The sequence below is a fragment of the Lepus europaeus genome, chromosome 20 (assembly GCF_033115175.1).
Source record: "Lepus europaeus isolate LE1 chromosome 20, mLepTim1.pri, whole genome shotgun sequence".
NCBI classification, from domain to species: Eukaryota; Metazoa; Chordata; class Mammalia; order Lagomorpha; family Leporidae; genus Lepus; species Lepus europaeus.
The window spans coordinates 44,889,199-44,916,783 of record NC_084846.1 but is presented as its reverse complement, the minus strand read 5'-3'; the positions used below and the strand labels follow the sequence as shown (position 1 = coordinate 44,916,783).

General features: G+C 45.7%; 1 pseudogene; it reads left to right on the top strand.

The window, feature by feature from the left end:
• Positions 1-7,885: 7,885 nt before the first annotated feature.
• On the top strand, positions 7,886-27,348 carry LOC133749398 (WD repeat-containing protein 26-like; annotated as a pseudogene).
• Positions 27,349-27,585: the final 237 nt, after the last annotated feature.

The window sequence follows — 27,585 nt, the reverse complement described above, 5'->3', positions numbered from 1 at the left end:
ATTTTTATTTCTTTTTAAATTTTTTATTTGACAGGTAGCGTTATAGACAGTGAGAGAGACAGAGAGAAATGTCTTCCTTCTGTTGGTTCACTCCCCAAATGGCCGCACGGCTGGCACTGCACCGATCTGAAGCCAGGAGTCAGGTGCCTCTTCCTGGTCTCCCATGTGGGTGCAGGGGCCCAAGCACTTGGGCCATCCTCCACTGCCCTCCTGGGCCACAGCAGAGAGCTGGATTGGAAGAGGAGCAACTGGGACTAGAACCCGGCACCCATATGTGATGCCAGTGCCACAGGGGGAGGATTAACCAAGTGAGCCACAGCACCGGCCCAACTATTGCTTCTTGAATACAGCAGGCAGATAGTTGGTTACCCAACATGCAGTTCCTTTGTGGTTACATTCTCCCTGGGCATTCACACATGTTCCTAGCATACGCTATAGACTCATCAGGCTGGAAGAAGCAATTTAATCATTTTCTCTCCTCACGGCTTTGGGAGACAGATGAAGACCTGCACTATTTTAAATAGCCCTGGAGAAAAGATCACTCTCTTCTTTGACAGTGATTCCAATGTGTTACAACTCTGCGACTTTCCCTAATCTCTAAGGCAAACCTTATCTGAAAGAAGATCCTCTTTCTCTTTCCTCTGTGCAAAGGGGAGGGCGGTAAAAAAGCAGTATGACACTTAAATCCATAAGAATATCAGGCATAGTTTGGTAATGTGATTTTTCTAATTATTGGTTGCAGTCAATTATCAACCAATAATCAGTTAGTTAGTAGCTAATGTTAAGTATGGATTTTTAATTGACCTTTTAAAACATGGGTGCTATGCAGGAACCCATGAAAACAATCTAAACATATGCAAAGAGCCCTACTTAATAGGAAATACAATTCCACCTGCTGTTTTCTTTTTTATGGGTTTTTGTTACTTGTAGCAGAGGATCCAACAATGTTTTGTTTATTTGTTTTGCATTTCACCTTAAATAATATGATAATTGTTGAAATGTTTTGAAATAAATGGTAGGCTACTGGTTGGTTGTCATTGTTTTACAATCTTGGATCAGGCTTTATGTGTTTAATGTGTTTTAAGATACCCTTATGCAGTATATAGCACATTAGCAAAAACAAAACCTTCTGTAAGGAGATAGAATTTTAGAAGCAAAATTCATCACTCCAATGGAGGGAAATGTTATTATGCATGGGTTTTTGTTGTTGCTGTTTGAAGAACATGGGGAGACAAAGGTTCTGCTTTGTCAGTTTTTTATCTGAGGACGTCACTAATAGCTCTTCTGTTTTAGAATATAAAGCTGTGAGTGAATGCCATTTGAGAAATAAAAAGAAAGCAAACAAAGGTATATCTACACTGGGGAAAATGATTCTTAAAAATTGCCTCTACACTATGAAATCAGAAACTCTAAGTGAAAAACACAGGCCCTGAAGGGAATCTCATTAAAGTATATGAGATGAGGTAATAGAAACTGCCTTATTTGGTTGGAAGAAAGAAAATAATTTTGAGTCTATGAGCAGATTTTATTGTGATCAAGTAGATGCCTAAAGCTTTTTATTCTGCGTTCAGCTCTGGTTATTTCACCAGAGGCAAAATGGAACTTTAAAAATATTTCCTTTTATAAAATATTTAAGAAAATTTATGGCGGAAGTGCACAATGAAATTGAGAATTAGCAAACAGAAATCAGGGAGTAATAAGAAATAGGATAATAATAATTATGAACATTGACTGACTCCATGCAAGGGATTTTGTACACTATCTCACCAAAGCTTTATCAAGTATCAGTATTCCCAGGCTGGTGGCAAACTCAGCTTGATATGATCCATAAAAGCTCCCAAGGCCATATATCTTGTAGCAGGAAATGGAGATTTGAGCCTGTGAATGTGTGATTATAAAAGTAGGCACTCTTGTCATTCTTATATACTCTCAAGATTATAACATGGACAGACGGAGTTGTAGTAATCTGGATTCAGATACTTCTCTGAGGTTCTTGGCAGCCAGGAAGATAAAAGCAAGGCCTAGTTCTTGGGATCAGATTACTGGGATGTTTTTTCTCCCTCCAAGTTATTAATAAAATATTTTATCTTAGACGTTTTGCTGGGAAAACTATGCACTGTGGTGAAGGATATCATAAAAGATTTACCCCCAACACACAATTATAGTAGCAGATTCCTCGTGTGATTGACAATTGAGAGTTTATGTCAGAGACTGAACAAGTATGCTTATCTGTGTTGCCTTCAGACCACATGCACAAGTCTACTTAGCTTAGTTCATCATTTACACTCAAAAAGCTCCTGCCTTCAACTTCATGCCTATCCCCATCTTCCTCTCTAGCTTTGATGTAGATACACCCAGGACCAGACTGACATGTTCCATCTACAACAGCCCTGCTTGTTCCCTTGTTTCTTATCAGTGTCTCTCCACCAGAAGGCAGGCAGCCAGAGAGCAGATCAGAGCTCCTTTATGTCTACATTACCAGCTGAAGTAGGCTATGGCAAGAATGTAGATGGTGCTCATTAAACACAATTGTGTGAATGAATGACGGGGAGATGTGCGAGTGGGGGTACAGCTGCCTCTTTGTCTCAGACACATGAATGGCTGCTCTACTTCTCCAGCTCAGGAAGACATCTAAGGTTTGTTTTGCCTTAAGTACAGGGCCTGAGTCCCAGAATCCCCCAAGTCCCTAGTTCCTAAATTACATTGGCATGGGATAGGCAGGAAGCTAAGTCAGCTGGGAGTCACTATCCCTCATGTGTAATTCTGTCTTCCTACTCGACAATAAAAATGCCTTCTTTCCCAGGATGCATCTGCTTCATCCGGGACCTGAGTGAGGTTGGCATGAAAATATGGATATTGAGTTCCACGTGGAACTTGTAGAGGTGGGTTCACTCCTAGAAGCACCACACCCAACCTCCTAGAAGAGGCCAACAACTAGGAGGGATACTCCCCTCTGCGGTAGATGACTGCTGGAGGGGCTGTTTTCCCTCTGCCACCTCTTCTCCTTTCAGATAACCTTCTGACCTACGGCCCGCTCATGGGCATCTGTGTGGGGCAAGCCATACTCATCTGTGGGTACGTATGTTCACTTTCTCAGCTTTTTAATAAGATCTATCACTTTGTGCACCTTACACACATCGGCACTTAGCATGTTTGCCTTTGTGCATAACAAGAACCTAGTGTAAGGAAATTAATGTGGCCCTGCCCACATCAAGGCCAGCAGAAACCCCAGGACAATTCCCAGAGATAGTACAGGAAAAGCAGGAATGGCTCAGGCTGGGAGGTACAGAAGCAAAGCCAAGGCAGCTTTATCCAAAGCAGTACTTAATTGTCAGCCCTGCCATTCCAAAAGGCAAACACAGAAACCTCCCACTCAGACCAATAGTGTCTCCTTCTAGGAAGAATACAAACAATACCAAAATCACGTGGTCTACACATTTCCCATGAGTCACCACTGTTAAGAGGAACAATCTGGCTAAAAATAAAGGGCTCAGCCTTTCTGGGAGCTACCTTCCTCACCTGTCAAGCAAGGAGAGAGGGGTGGGGACGAGATGCAGTATTTCCTGTGGCATCTTGCCAGTACCCATGCACCTGTACTTGGAAGCTGCTGGGTATGGGTGAGGTCACGGGACAGAGGGTGTGGGAGGCTGTAGGGGAGGGGGTGCTGGCGGTCATACCACTGCTTCTGTCTCACCCTTCAAATCCCAGATCCTTGTCCTGAAATTTTGGCCACAAATTGTTTTCAGACTCGAAGTCCTGTGTTGAGAAAGTTTTCTTTTGTGCTGGCCATCGTAAAGCAGAACATCACAGAATTATATTAACGAAATTGTGTAGGCTCCTTTTCTTTGAAAAAGAAATGAAACCCACACATTCCTGACTGAAAAGGAACATTAGGCAGAGAAAATTTTAATAAGCAAATCAAACCAAGCCAGAGAATATCCCCATAGGAAGCCATGATTTAAAACAGCCAAGGACTTGTTAAAATGATAGCCAGACACAGTATTTTAGGAACACATAAAGCCTTTTCAATTACGAAAAAAAATCCAACAATGGGTTTAAAAGAGCTGAGCATCCCCTCCCCCAGGTCTCCCCTGGAGCCCCATGGATGGTGGCTAAGGGGAAGGCCCAGCTGTGTGCCTCATGGCTTGGATGCCATTCTCACTTTCAGAGAAGCAAGCAGGAGGCCAGGCTCACTGGGTGTGTGTGTGCCTTTCACGGCTTTGGTCAAGTCTGGACTTTCTTGGTGTAGCTCATGGTCACTTGGGAGGTAACACCTGGAGTTCAACGTTGAAGGTGGTGAAACCAAAGCAGCCTGTGTGAACAGAGCCATGGGCAGCAAAGGAGGAGAGGGAGGAGGGCAGTGGGGAGGGAGGAGGGCCTCTCCATGCTATTTAGGGCAAATTCCTGCTATCTAGCATTTCCTCTAATCCACATGGAAAGGAAAGGTCATGAGAAGTGGTATTCGTGTGTGTGTGTGTGTGTGTGTAGGGCACAGAAGGTGAACGTTGGAAAGAGACAAGACCACTTCTTCCTCAATACGGCACCAAGCAGATGGTAGTAAGGAAAGTTCCCTATCAATCTACTGACAGATGAAAGACGAGAGGATGCACCTTCACCCCTTGGAACTGCAGTGCATATCAGCAACTCAGAGCACCAGTCTCCAGGAACCACGCTGACCAGAGTACCACTGTGGAGAGGTATGGGAGTGGGGCAGGCTGCAAGCTGGCAGCACCAGCCTCTGGGCTGCTCAGCATTTGGGAGGTTGCCCCGTGCCTCCTTTAGCCTCACTATACCCTGAGGCCTGCAAGAGTGTGCTGTGCCAAGAGGGTGACTGGGTGTTTTCCATAACCACCATCTGCCTGGCTATACTCCAATTTCCAAGGCCAGCCCACTACGCCATGGAATTCTAGAGTAACAGTCATGGAGGGTCTTGATACAGTCCCCTCCTCTTGTTCATTAGGAAGTTGATGGCCCGAGATGGGTAGTAGCCTGTGGTGAACACGCAGCAAGTGAGTGGCAGATCAATGACCAGGCCCCCGGTCTCCCTGTGGTTTCTAAGCTGCCATGTCCATTGCCTTGGCTGCTGCATATGCAAGGGAGCCTCAGGATTTTTGGGAAATGAACCACAGTGTGCTCTCCTCTCTATTTATGATCATATTCAGATCTAAATGCTGATAGGCAATGAGGCTAGGCAACAAATATAATTCTGAGAAGCACACTTCAGTAGGATTCCAAATGAGGTGCTAAGTTTGTACACTCATTGAATACTCAAAAGCATGCTGTTGTTTATTGTGGAGGTTCAAAGTGCTGCTATGTAGATGCTCTCTTTTAACTTCTTACACCCTGGGGTTGGCGTTGTAGCATAGTGGGTAAAGCTGCCATCTGTGACACCAGCGCTGCATGTGGGCACTTGTTTGAGTTCTGGTTGCTCTATTTCTGATCCAGCTCTCTGTTAATGCACCTGGGAAAACAGGAAAAATGTCCCAAGTCCTTGGGTCCCTGCTACCCACCTAGGAGACACAGAAGAGCCTAACTCCTGGCTCTGGGCTGGCTCAGCTCTGGCCAGTGAACCAGCAGATGGAAGATCTCTCTCCTTCTCCTCTCTCTCTCTCTTCTCTTTCTCTTCTTTCTCCTCGCTTTCTCTTCAACTCTGCATTTCCAATAAGTAAATAAATCTTAAAAGCCAGCGCCGTGGCTCAATAGGCTAATCCTCCGCCTTGCAGCGCCGGCACACCGGGTTCCAGTCCCGGTCGGGGCACCGGATTCTGTCCCGGATACCCCTCTTCCAGGCCAGCAGTCTGCTGTGGCCCGGGAGGGCAGTGGAGGATGGCCCAAGTGCTTGGGCCCTGCACCCACATAGGAGACCAGGAGAAGCACCTGGCTCCTGGCTTCGGATCAGCACGATGCGCTGGCTGCAGCGCGCCGGTCGCAGCGGCCATTGGTGGGTGAACCAACAGCAAAAAGGAAGACCTTTCTCTCTGTCTCTCTCTCACTATCCACTCTGCCTGTCAAAAAAGAACAAAAACAAAAACAAAACCATATAAATACATTCTTACATCCTCTGGAAAGTTGGACTTCACACAGATTTTTAAGCAAATCTTGTTTTTGGTTTTCTTTTTCCTTAAATCCACTTAATTAGTAGAGATTTATGGATTATTCAGCTTGTAATATATATGATTCTAAGTACTCCGAGTATGGATACAGGGTTGACTTAAACAATTCTCCTCTCTTCAAAGAGGTTTGCACAAGAGGCAGACATTAGATCAGTTAACTAGGACACAATGACAGGGCTGGTGGGCACGGAGAGATGCTGAGGATGCCTTCGCAGAAGGCTGTCATTGGAAGGAGGAGGAAGACCACTCTTGGGCAAGAGCAGAGGGAAATCCAGTCTGAGCAGGAGGAACTCCACGTGTGCAGACATGGCTTCATGAAGAGCGTGCTGGGCTCCCAGGCTCGGCAGGGCCCTCTCAGCCACCTGCCAGGGAGCATCAAGGGTCACCTGGAAGAACGGGAAGAGGGTCTCCGATACCATGCTAAGATGGAGGGCATCCCTGTTGGACACTAATCGTGGGGAGTGATTGAATACCTGCTCCTTAGACACTCCACACCATGGCAGTGAGAAGCACAGCAAGGGGCAGGGTGTCTGAGGGAGCCCAGGTCACAGCTCTCCTCCAGGTCAATGTCCAAGTGCACAGAGAAGCTTCATCTAGTGCCTGGTCTCTTTGTCTTGACCCACAATGCTGTGTCCAACCCCGTTGCTAAATTTCATTATGGGAGGCAGGGTTTGAAGTAATAAGGTAAGGTCTGGGCCCTTGAAAAGATAAGTCAACATGCACACAGGCACAGCGCACACGGTACCACAGGTAGCCTGTTTTACTGGGCTCTCACAGATGCCGCATTAATCCTGCAACACGATAGTGACTCTTGCACCACACAGCATATTCTATGCTGTGACTTGTGTTTAGTTTCATTGTTAAGGGACTTTTGCAGCCCTTAAAAACACGTGCCTCTGAATACTTTTCTCTTCAGAATTAATCAGGAGAAATAAATTCAGTATTTTTCAATTGCTAAAGTCGGCCCGCATATGTTAATATGGAAAAGTCAGACTGATTTTTCTGGAGCATGTTATATTTGTGATCTTGCCTTGTCATAGAATTTAGTACAAAGGCCTATCTTTCATGGCTATATAGCAAAGTCATCTGGCCTGTGGCTGTTCTAGAGTTAAGACATGAATTAAGCACATATGAGTACATACCACATGGTCTGTGCTGTGTTAGTAGTAATGCAATGGGCTGGCTGCTATCTACTGGGTGAGAAAGATGCATAAGCAAATAATATCAATACAGGTTGACAAACAAGCTTAGAGAGGCTTCAAGGATACAGAGATGACCACTGACTTTAACAGAAGGAGAAGGACATGAGACTTCAGGGAGAAGTGGAGAAGGTATATTTTAGGCAGAAGAAACATACGAAAGGTGAGTAGTGGTAAAGACCATGCTCACATGTTCAGGGGACAGGAAGACCAGAGGGTGCATGAGGCAGGAGAAGTGGGGAGGGATGAGGCCAGGGCAGAAACAAGGCCAAAGCCAAAGGCCAAGGCCAAGCATGCCACGGTAAGGGAAGAGGTGCTTCCCTGAAAATAGGGAATGCCTGGTGGGGGTTCACCCACGTTGCGTTTGCACACCTGCTGTGCCACTGACCATCATCCTCAGGAGTAACACAGCTAAGCCCCTGCTAAAATACCAGGGCAAGGGGCTGGGCACGCATTTGGGTGTAGCAGGGTTCTCACCTCAGAACTATGGCCCCTGGTTTTAGAACACCTATGAGGCCAAAGGGAGGCCCCCTCTGGGACCACAGCACTAAGAAGGGTCTGGTCACTAGGAACATGAACCTCAGTGCCTGCTGTTGCTACACAAGGGGGCTGACCCAGCAGCAGCAGGAGCAGCACTTTCCTTTTGTGACCCAAGTGCCCTGGATGAACACCGCCATATCTGACATAAATTCCTTGCTAAGAGCTGAGAGCATTTTTGGAAGTCAACTTAGAGACACGATGAAGAATAAAACACAAGAAGCAGCTGGTGACACAAAGGCATCTGAACTCCCTCTCATTCACGTATTATTACTTATCCACCTCCTCCTGAGAAACGACAGAGCCAGCCCACATACCAGGTGGGGTCACAGGTAATGTGTTCTTTCCTTCTCAGCACTGTTCCCTCTCCTGTGAGATTTCTAGCCAGTTACTCCATTTCAATTCTAGCTGTCACCTCTCTTAGCCACACCAGCCTGCACCAACTCGACACCAAGGCTATAATAGTAGAGCCAGCAGAGGTGGCTTAAATCAAGACATGTCTGTTGCAAGGAGAAATGTTTAAAAACTGATGCTATTTTAAAAATAAAACTAGGCCTAGCCGGATTCTATCCTGGTTGCCCCGCTTCCAGGCCAGCTCTCTGCTATGGCCCGGGAAGGCAGTGGAGGATGGCCCAAGTCCTTGGGCCCTGCACCCACATGGGAGACCAGGAGAAGCACCTGGCTCCTGGCTTCGGATCAGCGAGATGCGCTGGCCGCAGCGGCCATTGGAGGGTGAACCAACGGCAAAAAGGAAGACCTTTCTCTCTCTCTCTCTCTCTCTCTCTCTCTCACTATCCACTCTGCCTGTCAAAAAGAAAAAAGAAAAAAAAAAAAACAAAAACAAAAAACTAGGCCTAGCCATAGTGATTTAGGATAAAATGGGACAGTTGAAAGGGTAAGGAAAAAAATCAACCCACCAGCATCTCCATCAAGTTCATTGAACAGTGATGGAAGAATGTAATGGCAGGAACAAAGACAAGCATGGCTTTCTAAGTGAGCCATAAAGAAGTACACAAGTGTCTCACGATGTGAGAGTTCCTTGTGGGAAATTCCAACAGCATCAAGATCTCACACCAAGGTCAAAGTAAGCAAATCAGGTGATCTAGGTGATAATCATATAATCTGATCATCAATTATTCATGGAAATGACAAAAGGAAGGAACAATCACATTTTCAAATTTAAAAAATAGCATAGCAATTAAGACACCACTTAGGACACGCACATATCCCATATTGGAGGACCTGGGTTGGAGTCCCAGTTCTGCTGCTGGGTGCAGCATTCTTGCTAATGTACGCCCTAGAAGACAAGCAGGTGATGGCTCAGGTGGTTGGGTCCCTGCCACCCATATGGGAGACCCAGGATGATTTCCAGACTGCTGGCTTCAGCCTCACCCAACTCAAGCTGTTGCAAGCTTTTAGAGAGTGAACCAGTGGATGGGAGCTCTCTCTGTCTGTCTCTCTCTCACTTTCTCTCTCTCTGCCTCATCCTTTCTCTTTCTCTGCCTTTCAAATAAATAAAAATTTAACCAGAAAAGAAACAAAACACGGAATTCATGATTCAACTCGGTTAGCACTGGAGGAAACCCATAATGCATGGTTGTGAACCATAGTCCCCTCACTGCACACTAAAATGAATTATTTCTGACTGCTTTCATACTTGTTTTCCAACTTCCTCAACCTTCCTCTCCCACCTTTCCCAGCCTCCAGGAATCACTATTCTAGGTTTATCTCTACTATTTTAAACTCTTAAATATGAAAGAAAACATGAAATTCAAATGGCCAACAGACACATGAAGAAATCCTTGGATCACTAGCATCAGGGAAATTTAAATAAAAACTACAATGAAGCTTCCCCTCACCCCAGTTAGAATGGCTCTCATACAGAAATGAAAAAACAATAAATGCTGACAAGGGGGCGGGGGATGGGGGAAACAGTCCCCTAATCCACTGTTGATTGGGATGCAAACAAGTACAGCCTTTGTGGAAGACAGTATGGAGATATCTCGGAAAGCTGAAAATAGATCTACCATATGACCCAGCCATCCCGTTCCTGGGAATTTACCCACAGGAAATGAAATCAGCATATAAAGGAGTTATCTGTACCCCCATGTTTATTGCAGCTTAATTCACAACAGCTAAGATAAGGAATCAACCCAAATATCCTTCAACTGAAGACAGGATAAAGAAATTATGGTATAAATACATATGGAATACTACAGAGCAGAAAAAAATGAAATCCTGCCGTTCACAAAAAAATGGATGCGACTGCAAACTATTATACTTCGTGAAACAAGCCAGTCACCAAAAGACAAATACCATATGGTTTCCTTGATCTATGGTAACTAACAGAGTACACAAAATATATAATTACCAAAATTGATATTTTTGAAAATTGATTTTTGTGTATAGCCCTTGTATCTACTGTTGTAGGATATTTTTTCTTACTTTTTAAAATTCTTTACTTAGTGGAGGGTTAATCTTATGATCATAAAATAAACTGAAAAAAAATGTCCTTGTAAAAATTTTAAAAAAAGAAAGGAAGGAGGGAGGAGGGTGGGAGAGAAGGGAAGGTGGGTAATATCACTATGCTCCTAAATCTGTATATATGACATACATGAAATTATACAAATGAAAATGTAACACATAACATTTGTCTCTCTTATTTCTCTTAACACAATGATCTCCAGTCTCCTTGCTGCAGCTGTAAGAATTTCATCCTTTTTGATAGCTGAATAATATTCCATTGTGTACTTAGGTCACATTTTGTTTGTTTATTCATCCATCAGTAGACACCTAGATTGAGTCCATGTCTTGTCTACTGTGCATAGTGTTGCAATAAATATGAGTGCCGATTTCTCTTTTTTTTTTAAAAGATTTTATGTATTTATTTGAGAGGTAGGGTTACAGACAGTGAGCGGGAGAGATAGACAGAAAGGTCTTCCATCAGCTGGTTCACTCCCCAAATGGCCTCAATTCCGGAGCTACACCAATTTGAAGCCAAGAGCCTGGTGCCTCCTCCTGATCTCCCATATGGGTGCAGGGGCCCAAGCACTTGGGCCATCCTCCTCTGCCCTCCCAGGCCACAGCAGAGAGCTGGATTGGAAGAGCAGCAGCCGGGACTAGAGCAGGCGCCCATATGGGATGCTGGTGCCGCTGGTGAAAGATTAACCTTCTTGGCCACGGCTCCGTCCCCCTGATTTTCTTTCAAAAGCTAATTTCATTTCCTTTAGATACATAACCAGAAACAGGGTAGCAGGGTCCTATGGTGGATCTATTTGAAGTTTTCAAGGAAGCACCACACTTTTCTCTATGATGGTTGCACTAGTTTGCATCCCCACCATCAGTGTATAGACCCTCCCCAGAATATGTAATTTCTTGTCTTTTAGACAATATTCATTCTAACTGGAGTGAAATGATACCTCATTATATTTGTGATTTGCATTTCCCTATGGCAAGTGAAATTGAGCATGTTTTCATGGATTTGTTAGTTGTTTGTATTTTTCCTTTTAAGAAATATCTACTTAAATCCTTTTAGTTTTACAAAGTAAAGCTACAATTTCATGCAGTCCATCTCTTTTGCTTGGGTACTTGCAACCCTCTCCCAAGCTTGTCTGTTATACACAGAAGATGCAGCTGCAACGCTGAATGAACAGACCCTGGTTAAGTCACCCACCAATTCCCAGGCACAGGCATCCTTGCATAACAGCACGGTATAGATTTACATTAAATTCAAGGCAAAGGTAATTTAATTGGTGCTTTCTCTAGACTCTCTGCAGCAATCACCAGAAGGCAAACTAAGTTATTATCATCTCACTAGGACATTTTTTTCTGGTAAGCTGATGCCTAGACACTGTGGGTCTCAATGATATGGCAATGCATGCAAGGGCACTCGCTGTCATTTCCGTGAGTTGTAAGACAAGCTGATTATATCCAGATAAACAGAACCTCTGAAGTCTCAGTGGTCTGGATATTTTAGATCTTTGTTTTCATTTGAGGCTTAAATTAATTTCTCAGCATCTCTAATTTTCCCTTTTACCTGCATGCAGAGAACATGGAGGTTAGTGTCCTGCATCCTTCCAGACATTGATAGCTGTCACAGAGCGAGGGCGGAGAGGCAGCAGACACAGCTCCTGCCCTGTGGGCACTGGTAGAGACAGAGACTTCTCATCACAGTGAGATGCTTGGGTTGCCATTCAAACTTCTCATTAGGCTTCTTTGAAAAGCCCTGAGAGTCAGCAGTATTAAAAGGAAAATGAGAAAACCAAAGCCATTTGGCTTTTTGAAAGGCTGTTCAAGAGGAAACATTAGTTCTGAGGAAGCAAGAGCCACAGGTAGATGCTAATGAATCTTAGGGGCCCATATACTCCAAGACAAAAGCTTTGTTCTGTGCAAATGAGGAGGTTCATACCCACCAATCATCAGGAGACAAAGTGCACTGTGTCAGTGTCTCAATTACGATCTGCAGTCACAGGCTGGCATATTACTACTGTTTTATTAATATTGCTTGCAGCCAGTCAGAACCACATGTCAGGATGTCTTGCAACTGTTAAAAGTGCATTTTCCAGACAGCCCTCATTTATTCATTCAGTCAGACAACACACACACATGCCAAACAGTGGGAAATCAATGCGGATATAAATGAAGGCATCCACCATGGAGAGTTAGGACATGCTTGTGTGAAAGATTAATAACAGCTCAAGACAGTCTATGGGGTGTTACATACCCAATTGCCAAAGTAAGGATATTAGAAAAAACACAAATACAGAGAGAGAATGGGATGGATACTCCTGACAGAATAGCATACCAGAGTAGTACAAAGTTACCCGAACACATCCTCCAAGTCTGGGTGTTGATCATAACTCCAGCTATACAATCTGAAATGTCATGCATCTGAATGCTGGAATCCTAAAACATCAAAATCCCTGAAGTCTAAAATTCCAAAAATCAGAATCCTGAAGACTAAAATCCTGAATATCATAATCCTAAAAAATAAAATCCCCAAAACTATAATTGTCATTGAAAAAAAAAAGTTTAAATGTGAAAGCTAGAAAGCCAAATTCTGGGGAATTAATACATTTTTAGTAGTACTCAAGATAGATGCATTATGTTGGGGGAATGAATGTAACTCATGAAGTTTTCTGTAGTTTTTACATACTCCTCAAATAAATCTCCCTCTAAAATTCAAACAAATATCTTTTAAAGAAATTTTCAAATTCTATATTCCAGAGTTGTGTTTTCAGGATTTTGAATTTTTGGGATTGTAGATTCTAGGCATTTTTTTTAGACTTTAGGGATTTCAAACTTTTAAGATTTCAAGTTGGGATACAACACTCATGATCATGTCTTTCTGAATTATGATCAAAACTCCTAAATTATATGCAATTTAGATTTGTTAGAAAATTACTACATTGTTTTCTAGTGAATCCACTATATGTGTGTTTAAATTGATATATCAAAACACACTGAAGAAGAATGTTTAGAGTTAAACCCAAGGCAGCTATCTCATAAAACTAAGGAAAAATTGATCAATCTTAGGATGTCCATCAAAATTCAGGAAGCCATTTTCATTCTAACTTTTATTGTAAAGGAGGCAGGGGGCCCAGTGCTGTGGCCTAGTGCATAAAGCTGCCAGCTGCAGTGCCGGCATCCCACACAGATGTTGCATCAAGTCCCAGATGCTCCACTTCCTATCCAGCTCTCTGCTATGACCTGGGAAAGCAGTAGAAGATGGCCCAAGTCCTTGGGCCCCTGCATTTGCATGGGAGACCCAGAAGATGATCCTGGCTTCTGACTTCAGATTGGCCCAGTTCCATCTGTTACAGACATTTGGGGAATGAACCAGTGGGTGGAAGACCTCTCTCTCTTCCTCTCTCCCTCTCTCTCCCCTTCCCTCTCTCCCTCCCTAGCCCCCTCTGCCCCTCTGTGACTCTGCCTTTCAAATAAAGAAATCTTAAAAGAAAAAGGAAACGGAGGCAGGAAGGGTCCTCAATGTTGCAGGTGACTAGAAATCCCTGAGAACTGCCTTGGAGAATGGCTCCTTCTGGGTGCACCCAAGCCGCCTGTCTTTCTGGATATCACCCAAGCACTATCTCCAGAAGAAGATGGCCACACACACCACAGGAGCCATGCACTATAGGTTCTGCATGGTGTCCACGTGATGCAAGAACAAACTGGAAAGTGATAAAAAGCAGTCTCCATGAATGACATTGTCATCTGCTGAGTTGGAAATGTAAAAAAAAAAAAAAAGCAAACACACAATATTACAGGTTTTTAGTAAAGGATTCCAGATCAGGGTCTGAAATGTGCTCTTCCTCTGACTGCATATAAATCAATCCAACTGAACCGAATATCCAATATCCAAATGTCCACCAAATATCTCACTTTTGCAAAGTTTTGGGCTGGCTGTTACTCAAGATATGTTCCTATTCTCAAATCAATATTATGGAGGCAGAAAAGAAGCTTAATGCATCAGATGAAAACAAAATTAGAAATATAACACATGGTCCTCCCTCCTGGAGAGCTGGGGTGGAGCCCAGGCGGCTGCATTTTTAAGAACCATCCGTTCAGTCGGACTCTGACCAAAGGGTGAGCATTCTAAAGAGCAGCCATCACTGCTTCTGATGCGTGGTTGTCACAAAGAGCCCCATAAAGAGAGTCGAGTCACCTTGAGATATTCAGCAATAACTCTCTGTTGAGTGCCTGTAAGGCATAGGTCAGACATGGGCTACTCAGGCCAGAGAAGGGACACATTCCCTGCAAGCAGCAGAGGAGAGGAGGCTCAAAAGGGCACTCGAAATGATCAGCCCTCTTGAGAGAAGCCAGGAACAACCCTGGAACGGTTCAGTGCTAAGTGGATTTGTCAGCCTTCATTTTGTCCCCATTAGTTCACATTTGGCCTCTTTTCTCCATCTAGGAAGGTGAAAAGGGTATCTGAAGCTGAACTGAGACAAACCAAAGATAGCAGGCTACGTGTGCACTGGGTATCAGGGCACCAGGATGAGGGAGGAGATGAGGGCTCATCTGCTGTCAGCAGGAACCGTCCCAGGGGTGTCCACTGCTGTGCCGTGGCTCAGAGTTGACATTCACTAACTAGCTGCGTCTGGGCGTGAACCAGGGAACCAGGGCCCTTTGTTCTCAACACGCACAGCTCTTCCCAGGCATTAGGAAAACGCTGAGCCACATTCAACAAATTCCAAAGACCTGAGAGAAGTTGAGACATCTAAAAAAAAATACATACTAAGAAATTGGAAAATACACAAAATTTTAAAAATAACTAAGCCACACGGAGTTTATCAGAGTGGCTATTTGCAAATATGTCTTGTTTTCTTCCTCGTGCATTTTGTCAGATAATCGAGAGCACACATTGTTTATTCTGCTTTTGATGCTTAACTATGATAGTATAAGAACTTCCCTCAGATTTTTAAAAATACGTCATAAAAATACTTTCAATAATCATTGTATTTTAACACGTGGATATTTACCATACTAGTTCTATTTTTAGAAATTTAGATTGTTCCAACTTTTCTCCTTTATAAGTAATGCTGATCAAGCCGGCGTGACTATGTGCTGGGGAAAATACCCAAGTCAGCGGCAGTGTTTGGGGGCGAGTGTTTGGTGCAGCAGTTAAGACATCACCGGGACATCTAGATCCCATATATGAAGGCCTGGGTTCAAGGCTTGGATTCACGTCCAATCCAGTGTCCTGCAAATGCACACCCTGGGAAGCAGCATGTGATACCTTAAATATTTGGGCACCTGCCACCCATAGCAATGCTCTGGATAGTTTCAGGCTCCTAGCTATGGCCTGGTCCAGCCCCAACTGTTACAGCACTTGGGAAGTGAACCAGAGAATGAATTATGTCTCTTTCTCTGTCTCAGTCTGTCTCTCTCTCTCTCTCTCTCTCTCTCCCACCCCTGCCCCTGCTTTTCAAGTAACATTTTTAAGAAGCAGCATTCACCTACAGATTTGAGTTTTAAAAGATAATCAAATACTGGGGCAGGCACTGTGGCATAGTGAGTGAAGGTGCCGCCTGCAGTGCCAGCAAACCACATGGGTGCCGGTTCAAGTTTCGGCTGCTCCACTTCTGATCCAGCTCTCTGCTATGGCCTGGGAAAGCAGTAGAAGATGGCCCAAGTCCTTGGGCCCCTGCATTTCCATGGGAGACCCAGAAGAAGCTCCTTGCTCCTGGCTTCAGATTGGCTCAGCTCTGGCCATTGCAGCCATTTGGAGAATGAACCAGCGGGTAGAAGACTTACTTTCTCTCTCTCTCTCTCTCTCTCTCTCTCTCTCTCTCTCTCTCTGCCTCTCCTTCTCTCTGTAACTCTTTCAAATAAATAAATCAATCTTTAAAAAAAGATAATCAAATATAATATGCCACTGGCACATTTGCATTAACATTTAAAAGCATCTCTTTGGTATAGGTATAAATACACTTACAATTGATTGCTTTCCCTATCAAAGTGGTGTAGCAATTGCTTGAAGATATGAAACTAAGAGATAAACTGATAATCAAATAAAAACAAGGATCACTTTCAAAGTCTTTGACAGGGTGGGAAAATACATGTGTAATACAGATGCCCTCAGCTGCTGCCTCCAGCCCCTTGCCTTCCAGGCCAGAAAATTCTCCTGCTAAGAGCAGCTGACCCAGGTGGGCCCTTCGCAGCCATCCATCCTGCTAATCACCCCAAGGACGGCAGAGCATGCACTATCCTTTCCAGGAACACAAAGGCGAGAGATAGAGGTCCAAGCCTTTGAAGTCAGCCTGACCTGGATTAAGCGGGCGCCCACTTGCTCTGAGATTTTGCTCAATTACCAGATGCCTCCCAACTCCAGCTGATCCAATAAAGCAGGACCTGACCTCCTCCAGGAATGGTTGCATCCACCACAGAGTTGGACTGGGGTGTGGATTGAAGAGACCCAGTGCTAGCGCCGTGAACAATCTGCCTCTACCTACCCTTAGCGAGGGCCGCTTCCCCGGAACTGGAGAGAGGTAGGGTTCCCACCACGGAGACAGCCCATTCCTCCCAGGACTTCCGTGAGGCTCTGAGGCTGAGTCACTTCCCTTCTCTCTGCCAAGGGAGCTATCTTAGAAACACCCTCCCTCCCACCACCCGCCCAGGCCCCGTGGGACCAGCTGGTTGCCGGCCGTCACCAGCATCTCGAGGTTCTCCCGGTGATGCCTCTGACGTGCACACACATGTTCAGGTGCCACAGCTTCTGAGGTCCCGAGAGGCAGCACCATATTTTTAAGGGTGGGGAATCTTTTCTCTGCCAAGGGCCACTTGAATACTTATAGCATCATGCAGAGGCCATACAAAATCATCACCTTACAAACGAGCCTGCTATAGGTTTTCTGAATCTCGAGTCCTGCCTGTGGTTGCCTGGGCAGAGCCGGACAAAAATGATCGCACAGGCCATACATGGCCCACGGGTGGGTTATTCCCTAGCCCTGCGTGCAACTCAGAAGACAGTCAGGTTCAGCCAGTAGCACTGAGAGGTTTCCACTTTGAGGTACATTAGACATTGCCCCTGCAGCTTCGGGGTTATTTAATGCACTGAAATAAAGTGTTTCTACATAAAAGAGCAAAACTCCAGCACCACACCAGAGCGCTCCCTCTGGGTCTGGAGAGCATTCTCAGGCAAGCGATGCCAAAGACTGAGGACCGAACTTAGAAGGGCAGAAGGAGGCAACGGGGAATCATTTAGTACAAACATCCAGATTCTGCCTTGCATTAATACAGGGGCTCAGGTGAACCCAAAGCTCTCACGACCCTGGGAACCCGTCTCAGAGGCATGATGACATCAGAGAAGAGAATGTCACCAAAAGCCACCTGCCAACCCTGTCCCCCACCCTGCCACTCCACGCAGCTCGTCACCTGCTGCTAGTTGGACTCTGGGCCTCCTCTCTGGGCCACACCTGTGTGACACAGCAGGTGACACAGCAGGAACCTGAGGTGACACCAGCAGCTGGCTTCTAGACTTCTCTGATTTCCTGACTCTGGTTATGAGCTGTGCTTTCGTGGTTCTAAGGACACATTCATTTGGATCCCTGTTACATGGGGGCCTCCAAATGCTGTTGGGCTCAGAAAATAACACGCCCCACGGATGGTGCTTTGAAATCAGAGAACTTTGAATTAAAGTAAATTGGCCGGCACCATGGCTCAATAGGCTAATCCTCCGCCTGTGGCACCGGCACACCGGGTTCTAGTCCCGGTCGGGGCGCCGGTTCTGTCCCGGCTGCCCCTCTTCCAGGCCAGCTCTCTGCTGTGGCCAGGGAGTGCAGTGGAGGATGGCCCAAGTGCTTGGGCCCTGCACCCCATGGGAGACCAGGAGAAGCACCTGGCTCCTGGCTTCGGATCAGCACGGTGCGCTGACTGCAGTGGCCATTGGGGGGTGAACCAACGGCAAAAGGAAGACCTTTCTCTCTGTCTCTCTCTCACTGTCCACTCTGCCTGTCAAAAAAAAAACAAAAGTTATAAAATTAGTAAATTAGCAGTCCCTAGAAGCTGCCTTAGAATCGAGGTTTCTCCTCCCCAACATCTAGACACAGTGAGGGAACTGCTCTAAATTTTCCATATCTGAGGAAAATGTCTGCAAAAAGAAACACAATTATATTAAACTCCCTCCCTACAAACCTCATCAAACACCCGGAAAGTTTAACCATTGGAGGAGGAAAGATTCTAGAAGTTGTCACCAGGGGCTGGCACTGTGGCGCAGCAGATTAATCCACTGCCTGCAGCACCAGCATCACATGTGGGCACTGGTTCCAGTCCTGGCTGCTCTTCTTCCAATCCAGCTTCCTGCTAATGAGCCTGGGAAGCAGTGGAGGGATAGCCTAGGCACCCACGAGGGAGGCCTGGAAGAAGCTCCTGGCTCCTGGCTTCAGCCTGGCCCAGGCCTGATTTTGTGGTCATTTGGGGAGTGAACCAACAGATGGAAGCCCGGCCCCTCTCCCTCTCCCTCTCCCTCTCCCTCTCCCTCTCCCTCTCCCTCTCCCTCTCCCTCTCCTTCTCCCTCACCCTTTCTCTAAGTCTGCCTTTCAAACCAAGTCCAGACAGACTTTACATCCACTCTTCTGAGGGCAGCTCGGAGGGACTGCCTGGGGACTTTATCTGTGTAACAGGATGATGGCAGTTCATAGTGAGGGTCCACCCCGCACCTTCCTGTAACGTGTCCCTGTCATCCCCACGGCTGGGCAGGGCTGTGTTCCAGGTCACTGCTTATTCATTTCTCCTCACACTCCTCTACAGTTCCCCCAGCCCCTACATCTCCCTCTTCCAGAAGCAGAGGGTATTTAAGAGCTTTGTAGCTTATGCAATCCCCCCGTTTTTGACCGGTGATATGTGTGTCTGCCCTTTCTCCTGCTAATGTGTCTAGATCAAGGTCATTCACGTAGCCTTCAGAGGGTGCGGAGGAAATGTCCTCTCGCCCCCACAATAAGCAGACACAGCCCCTGCCTTAGATCTGGACCCAGTCTGCACCAGCACTGGCCACACAGCTTACTGCAAGCCCCTCAGCCTCCCTGGGCCCCCACTGGCTCCAGTGAGTCTGCAGCCTGATGTGTGGGACAGGGTTCAGGACAGCCTCCCAAAGACAACGTAATTCCCACAGAGCCCTCTCTACATGGGAACCTCATTCTGGCTCCTGTGAGAGGAAGTCCTTGTCTCAGCCTGCCAGGCTCCCCACACTGGAAAGTGCCCCTGAGATGCAGTTGTCCCACCATCTGCCGTCAGCTTCCTACCCCACCACGGGCCGTCCTGGGCCCCTAAGCATCACCTCCCAGAGCCCCTGCCAACACGCTCACTGGTGACTCCCTGTTGGGCTATGCAGCTGCTCTCTCACTCCATGGGCTCCTGCCTGCTGCCTGCCAGCCTCCTAGGCACTCCTCTACACCAGATTGATCCTGCGCATGCTGGATCCACCAATAGTGTTTTAGTATATGTGTTGCCAAAGTGAGCACGACCAATAGTGCTTCAATACCTGTCCCCTGGTTCTTGTTCTTTCTCTTTTACTCTGGCTCATGACCTCCTAAATTCCAAGTTGTCAGTCTGAAAGGTGGCAACATCAGGGTGGTCTAGAATTCAACCCACAGAAGGATTGCAATGCCATTGTTCATGCAAGGGCCCCCCTCACTGTTGTTGAACACCTGCCACCAGCCACTGTAGGGACCACTGTAGGCAGGAAGCACTGGCAGATTAAGGAGACAAAACCCCTCTCCTTGAAAAGCTTGTATTTATGCATAGCACACCTGGATGCTGACCTAACTGGAATGAGAGCATAAGGCAAGAGAGGCCAACTGGGCCAGGTTTGGGGGCCTTTGAGTGGCTGGTGAAGGAATTTGTTTTGGGGATTAATGATCCCTAAGAGCAAGAATAGACCATTGCATGCTTGCAAGGAAAGATGGAAAGAAACAGGAGGAAGACTTTCAAAACACCAGGTCTGGCAAAAGAGGGCTGGTGAATAATAACAGCAAAGCTTTTGCATAGCAATTTCCAAGTTATCAGAGGCAACATCAGCTATCAGGTCACAGAATCTTCCGCGTGGCTCCGGGAGATGGACCATAGCCCCAGTCCAGAGGATGAGCCTGGGTCACAGAGCTGCGAGCAGCAATGGGGACCTCAGGTTATGGGGACCTCAGGCTCGTGCACCTCATGCTCCAGCCAGTGAACCTCCCTTTCTCAGCAGGGACTATTTACTCCACACACATCGCATGCTTTTTCTCCAAGGAGGACCCTCAACAGAAAAATATGGAAAGCTTTGTCACAACGCTCACAGGAGAAAGTCAAGAAGGAGGAATCCTATCAGAATTTCCTGGAGACTTTTTTTCCCCCAAATACACATGGGCCACTCCCTCTTCCCCTTGCTCTCAGATTGTGACAGTGTCACTAGGAGCATTTAATTTGCAGGAGCTCCACGACTCTGCTATCTATCAGCCTCCCCAGCAGCATGCCCAGCTAATCCCTCTCCTCTCCAGGGGAAAACGCAGTCCAGGTGGTTTGGGCTGTGTGTTCCATTGCAGGGCCCTGAGAGATGAGATGTTAATAAAACACTCTGCATGAAAAAGACACAGTCAAGATGTCTCCCATTTCTAGCAGGTGGACAATCAGAACATCAGCGCTGGTGGATTTTGTCCCAACTGCCTACATCTTTATGGATGTGCAGCACGCATCCCGTGAACCACATGACCAGTGACAAGCCCGTGGCCCCCCTGGCTCTACATCTGCTCTTCCCCATCTCAGTAGATGGTAACCATTCTTCCAAGTGCTCAGGCTGAACACTTGGAGACAACCCTGAAGCATCCTCTCACACCTCAGACACAATTCATCCAATGCTGAAAAGCATATGATATCTAAAGCCAGGCAATCTATCTTTAAAAAATATATACCTTGATTCTGGAAACTTCTTCCCTTCTGCCCCACTGCTGTCGCCAAACCTCAGCCACCGTTATCACGTCTCTGGACTAACACATGTTCCTCCTTCTGTCCTACAATATATTCTCCACCCAACAGAGGAACCTTTAAAGGAGGAAGGGTGGGAGGTGGTGTTAGCTGCCAGATTAGATCAGTTCACAATGTATGCATGAGCTGAAATGTGGCACTGTGCCCCAGAAAGATACACAGGTACGAGATGGTATTCAAAATGAACTTAAACAAAATGAGGTCTAAACTGGATCACAGCCTCTTTTGCCAAACCCCACAGCTTCCTTCCCATACAAGGTAAATCCAAGGTCTTGATAGCAGCTTCCAGGCCTCCCAGGTCCCTGACTTTGCCTCCTCCTCCCTTCTCCAGCAAACCTGACTGCCAGCTATTCCTCCAGCCCGTAAGTCCCAGCCAAGTCTCAGGGCCTTTGTGCACACTGTTCCCCTGCCTCAGGGCCTTTGTGCACACTGTTCCCCCTGCCATGCAGACTCTCCCTTATCTACAGGCCTCCCTCCCTCCCTGTCCTCAGGGCTCTGCTCCAGCATCTACTCATTGTTGGCCACCCTACACTGTATACAATGGCTTCCCTTGGCCATATTCACTCTCCTGCCCCTTTCTCTGCATTTATTTCTCTTCACAGAACCACTAAGATGTGGTGTAGTGGGTAAAGTCACTGCCTGCAATGCTGGCATCCCATATGGGTGCAGGCTTGAGTCCCTACTGCTCCACTTCTGATCTAGCTCTGTGCCAGTGTGCCTGGGAAAATAGCAGAGGATGGCCCAAGTCCTTGGACCCTGCACCCACGTGGGAGACCTGGAAGAAGCTCCTGCTTCAGCCTGGCCAAGCCCTAGCTATTGTAGTCATTTGGGGAGTGACCCAGGAAATGGAAGGTCTCTCTCTCCCTTTCCCTCTCTAACTCTGCCTTTCAAATAAATAAAAACCATCAAGAAATAAACATGCATGAGCATACCTCAAAAAGTTCATGGAAAATGGAATAAAAATGAGTTTTACTTGATACAGCAATATTTGATATCTGTATATAGTAAATGGCTTTGCAAAGTTCATGCAAAACCTATGCGCAGATTTCAAAATGTTTCTGTACCAAAATAAACTTATCTGTTAATTCCATTTTCCCACAAAGTTTGTGAAGTCCCCTCAGATGCGGTCAATTCATTGTCGGGATTCTCCCATCATAAAGTGTGCTTCATGAGAGTCAAGATTTTCTCTCACGGGAGGAGGGCTGGGGAGATGCCGGTCAAAGGAGGCAAAAATTTCAGTTAGACAAGGAGAGTAAGCTCAGGGGAAATTATTGTATACCATGTGACAAAATTTAATAATGTGTTGTATTCTTGAAAATTGCTAGAGTAGATTTTAAGATTCTCTCCACAAACTATAAGTATGTTAGTCAATTAGCTCAGTTTAGCCATTTTACAATGTATACCCATTTCCCAACATGTTAGAAACAATATATGCAATTTTTACATCAATTAAGAAAAACAATTATTTCACATCCTGTCATTTCTTCTAGCAAGATGATTGGGTGAGAGGGAACCCTGGACCCCTGCTTTAAAGTCAAGCATCTCAAACCCCAGCGACTCCATTAGTAACTGCACATGGACCCCCAGACACACTTCCCCACCTCTGCCCCATGTCCTTAAATCAAGGGGCAGCTGTGTCCCAGTGCTGGGAAGGGGTGTGACTGCTCCACTGCCGGCACATAGCAGCCTGGCTTCAGGTAGATTTGAGCAAGAAAACCCTCAGGAAAGAGGAAAGACAATTTAATTAACTTGTCAAATGTTTCTCTTGGAGAGCATGAGTGAACTAGATGGTTGCAAACAAAACAAAACAAAAAAAGCATCCTTTTCCCAACAGGGTCCAGATTTGCGTCCCCGCCTATTCCAATTCAAGGACACACTTTAGTTGATGACCTTATATAACAGATTCTAAAGGACATCTCATAATACTGAACAACACATATTGCTCAAATTAATACACCTGGAGCAAGCGTTGTGTTGTAGTAGGTAAAGCCACTGCCTGGGATGCTGGTGTCATATATGGGCAACAGTTCAAATCCCAGCTGCTCTACTTCCAAGCCAGCTCCCTGCTAATAGCCTGGGAAAGCAGGGGAGGATGGCCCAAGTCATTGGCCCCCTGCTCCCATGTAGGAGACCTGGAAGAAGCTTCTGGCTCCTGGCTTTGGTCTGGCCCAGCTGTAGCCATTGCGACCATCTGGAGAGTGAACCAACAGATGGAAGATCTCTCCCTTTGCTTCTCCCTCTCTCTCTCTCTGTAACTCTTCCAAAAAGATTAAATTTAAAAATGAATGAATAAATAAATTCATATACCAGTAGTTTTAAATCAGTGTTTCTTGAACTTTGGTCTTGGGATTGCTATTCACTTTTAAAAAACAAACAAACATGTATTTGTTTATTTGAAAGGCAGAGTTACAGAGAGAGACATAAAGACAGAGATAGACATAGAGAGAGAGAGAGATCGATCCTCTATCCACCATCTTACTCCACATAGGGCCACAACTGTCAGGGCTGGACCAGTCTTAAGTCAAGAGCCAGGCATGTCTTCCGGGTCTCCCATGTGGGTGGCAGGGGCCCAAGGACTTGGGCCATCCTCCACTGTTTTCCCAGGCACATTAGCAGGGTGCTGCTTCAGAAGTAGAGCTGCCAGAACGTGCACAGGTGCCAGCTTGATCCTGTAAGCCACGACACTAGTCCCTGCTTTTCACCCAAATACGACTGAGAATCCTGAAGAACTTTCATTTACATAGGTTACAACTATCAAGATTTACCACAGTAGAAATTGAGACCCTATTGTCAAATATATACATTCACTTAAAAACAGCAACAGTAAGCTCAGCATATTAATGTGAATAAAACATTTTCTGCAAAATATATTTTTCAAAATAAAAAAAGTTGTGGCATAGTTTTACATATTCATAAATTCTATAAAGTCTGGTTTGAAAAGAAGATGGGATTCCGATTTCTGCTTCTGCCTTTAACTGGTTGTAATATCACACATCATGGAGCTTTAGAAAAACTCTAGTCTACAGATATGAGAAAATGAGAAATAAAAAAGTAAAATCTTTTTTTTTTGAAGGCAGAGTTAGACAGTGAGAGAGACAAACAGAGAGAAAGGTCTTCCTTCTGTTGGTGCACCCCCCAAATGGTCGCTACGACCAGCACGCTGCACCCATCCAAAGCCAGGAGCCAGGTGCTTCCTCCTGGTCTCCCATGTAGGTGCAGGGCCCAAGGACGTGGGCCATCATCCACTGCACCCCCAGGCCACAGCAGAGAGCTGGCCTGGAAGAGGGGCAACCGGGACAGAACCGTCACCACAACCAGGACTAGAACCCGGAATGCTGGCGCTGCAGGCGGAGGATTAGCCTAGTGAGCTGCGGTGCCGGCCAAAAAAGTAAAATCTTAATACTACTATAAAATTAGCTTTCGACATTGCAGATCTCCCAAAAATCTCTCAGGAACACCCAGGGGTTCCCAGGGCAGGCATGGACAATGTATATTCTAAATACAGCATCAGTGATGTCAGTGATGCATGATACTGATTCTGTGTTGTGTTGTTGGGAATTAGATGACCACTGGATGCTAGTATGACAGCGAGTTTTATAACTGTTTAATGAAATGCAATTGATTTTTTGAAAGGTGTTTAAAAATAAGATATATTTGGATAACTGATTTAAATTTGATATTTCACTTAATTTTAAAGCTACATTTCATGATTTCTATTTATTTATTACATAGTTTCTAGCTTGCTTTATAACTTCCAACTGTTTTATCATATGGAATATGGGCCTGCTTTATTATTCTTGTTCTGCTCTGGGGCCCATCAACACTAAACATCAGCCAAAACAAAACAAAACAAAACCGAAAACACCAGAGTCCATAGAGACTGCATGGAACTTTATGGAAGGCAGATCTGAACCTTCTAGCCAGCTCCTGCTTGGTGGCCGCTACAGCAGATCACTGAAGTCAGCCAGAAAGAGCATGTTGTGATCACTTCCATCAACAACTTATGTCTTGTCCTGCCACCTGCCTCTATTTTCTTCCTGCTTTGTCTGCTAAGTGGTGCACCTGCCAACAGCCTGGGTTTGATCCTCAAGCATTCTCATGGAAGGACATGAAGACTCACACAAGCATCCATTCTTACGGCATGGGAGGGAATCTAAGCTGAGTAAGACATTGCTCCTGCTGCGACTAAGCATCCTTCAATCTGGAGGTAGAAATGAAAGCTACAACCTAATGGTTACACGACTATACACCATGAGGCAGAGTTCAATGGAAGACACACTGTTCTGTGACAGCTGGAAGGGAAAGCGTGAACTAGGATGATGGGGGGGGGGGGTGCTCTGAGAGGTCTCAGGGAAAGGGCGCCACATGTGTGCTGGGCCTTGAGGATGGACGGGGGCCGGGCTTCAAAGTGCTGCACGTACCGGATGTGATACAGGTCAGATTTTGGAGGCAGACCAGACAGGGCTTAACAAGTGATCTGTCTGTTAGCTGTGGTGCTTTGAGGAGGAGGTGACAGAGAATGAAGACTGAAGCAGTCAAGTGGGCTGTGAACTTGAGAGAGCTCGTGTTTCAAATCAAAAACCATATTTAAGTTATGGCTTTCTTTTTCCTATTGCTATGATAATGCACAATCTCTGAATAATGGGGTTTCCTTCTGGAAACAGAGAATCATTGTATTCCCTTGATAAGGTTGTAGGACAAGTAGGGCTACTGCATGTGTAGACCTTGGCACACAGCAGGTATCTGATCAAAGTCAGCTGGTGTAAGACTCATGCAATTCACAGAGAAGGGCTATGTCTACCAGAAACAGGAGGCTGGGAGGTGGAGAGCAGGAGATGCTGGAATCAGAGCTGAGTCTGAGTTGGCAATGCCATGACACAAGGTGTACAAGGTGAAAAGCCTTGAAGCACACAGGGTCCCTCTTTGCTCCATGCCTCGGTAGGTGGTGGGACCAGAGGGTGCAGATCTGCTGTGCAAAAGCAGTCAAATACATTCCAATGCAAAGGGAAGACTCAGAAATCACTCTCTCCAGGAAACTCCAGAATCCCTGGCATCAACAAATTTAAACTCTGAATTTTACTGGAAAAAATGAGTCCTCAAGGAAAGAGAGGAAAGGGAACCCTGCAAGGGCAGCGCCTACAGCTTCAGCTTTGTGGTTAAATTCCCGATCTTCCCCTAACGACCTTCCCTCTTCTAAACCATCTCCCCTGTTCCTTAACATATGGCAAGCAGATCCGGATACACACCTGCTACACTTGCTTAAAATTAGAAGGACAGGCTTATGGAGTTTCCTACATTGTGTGGAGTCCAGATGACAACTATATTGTTGCTTGTGGCTCAGAAGACTGTTCTGTGCCTCAGCTTTGGAAAGCACAGAGAACTGAGGACAAAAATGAGCCAGTACAATGAAGACAGCTCAGCAAGAGTAGTTTGGAACCCAGATGGGAAATGCTTTGTGACGGGAGGCCAGTGAGGGCAGGTCTATCAGTGTGATTTAGATGGTGATCTTCTCGGCGCCTGGGAAGGGGCCAGGGTACAATACCTTCGGCACTTGAGTGACGGAAAGACTGTTCTGACATCAGATACACACCAGCGGATTCGAGAATATAACTTTGAGGACCCTACAATAGGAACATAGTACCAGATGATCATCCTATTACATCTTTCACTATTTCAAAAAATGGCCAATTAGCTTTGTTAAATGTAGCAACTTGGGAGTTCATTTAGGGGACTCGCAAGACAGAGTTTTAGTAAGGAAGTATCAAGGCGTTGCACAAGGGTTTTACACGGTTCATTCATGTCTTGGAGGCCATAATGAGGACTTCATCACCGGTGGCAGTGAAGATCACATGTTGACATCTGGCACAAGTGTAGTGAACTGCCAATCGAGGAGCTGACAGGGCACACACGTAAACTGTGTGAGCTGGAACCCACAGGTTCCACGCATGATGGTCAGCCCCTCAGATGCTGGAGCTGTTAGAATATGGGGAATGGTGCCCTTTATAGACCACCAGAATATCGAAGAGGAATGCAGTAGATAACTGATGGCAAATTTGGAACAGACAACTTCTGTTTAACTTAAAATTAGTCATATTTTAATGGCATGGGATTTAGTACAGACAGACATGATTGACAACTGGACAGACATGCTTGTCATGAATTAAAAAAAAAAAAAACATTTCTGAAGCCTGATTGAGGCCAAACATTTACACTTTGCTTCACAGGAACCAGTTGAGGTGAAGCACGTTGTTAGAACGTTGTTGGACACCATGTCGAAT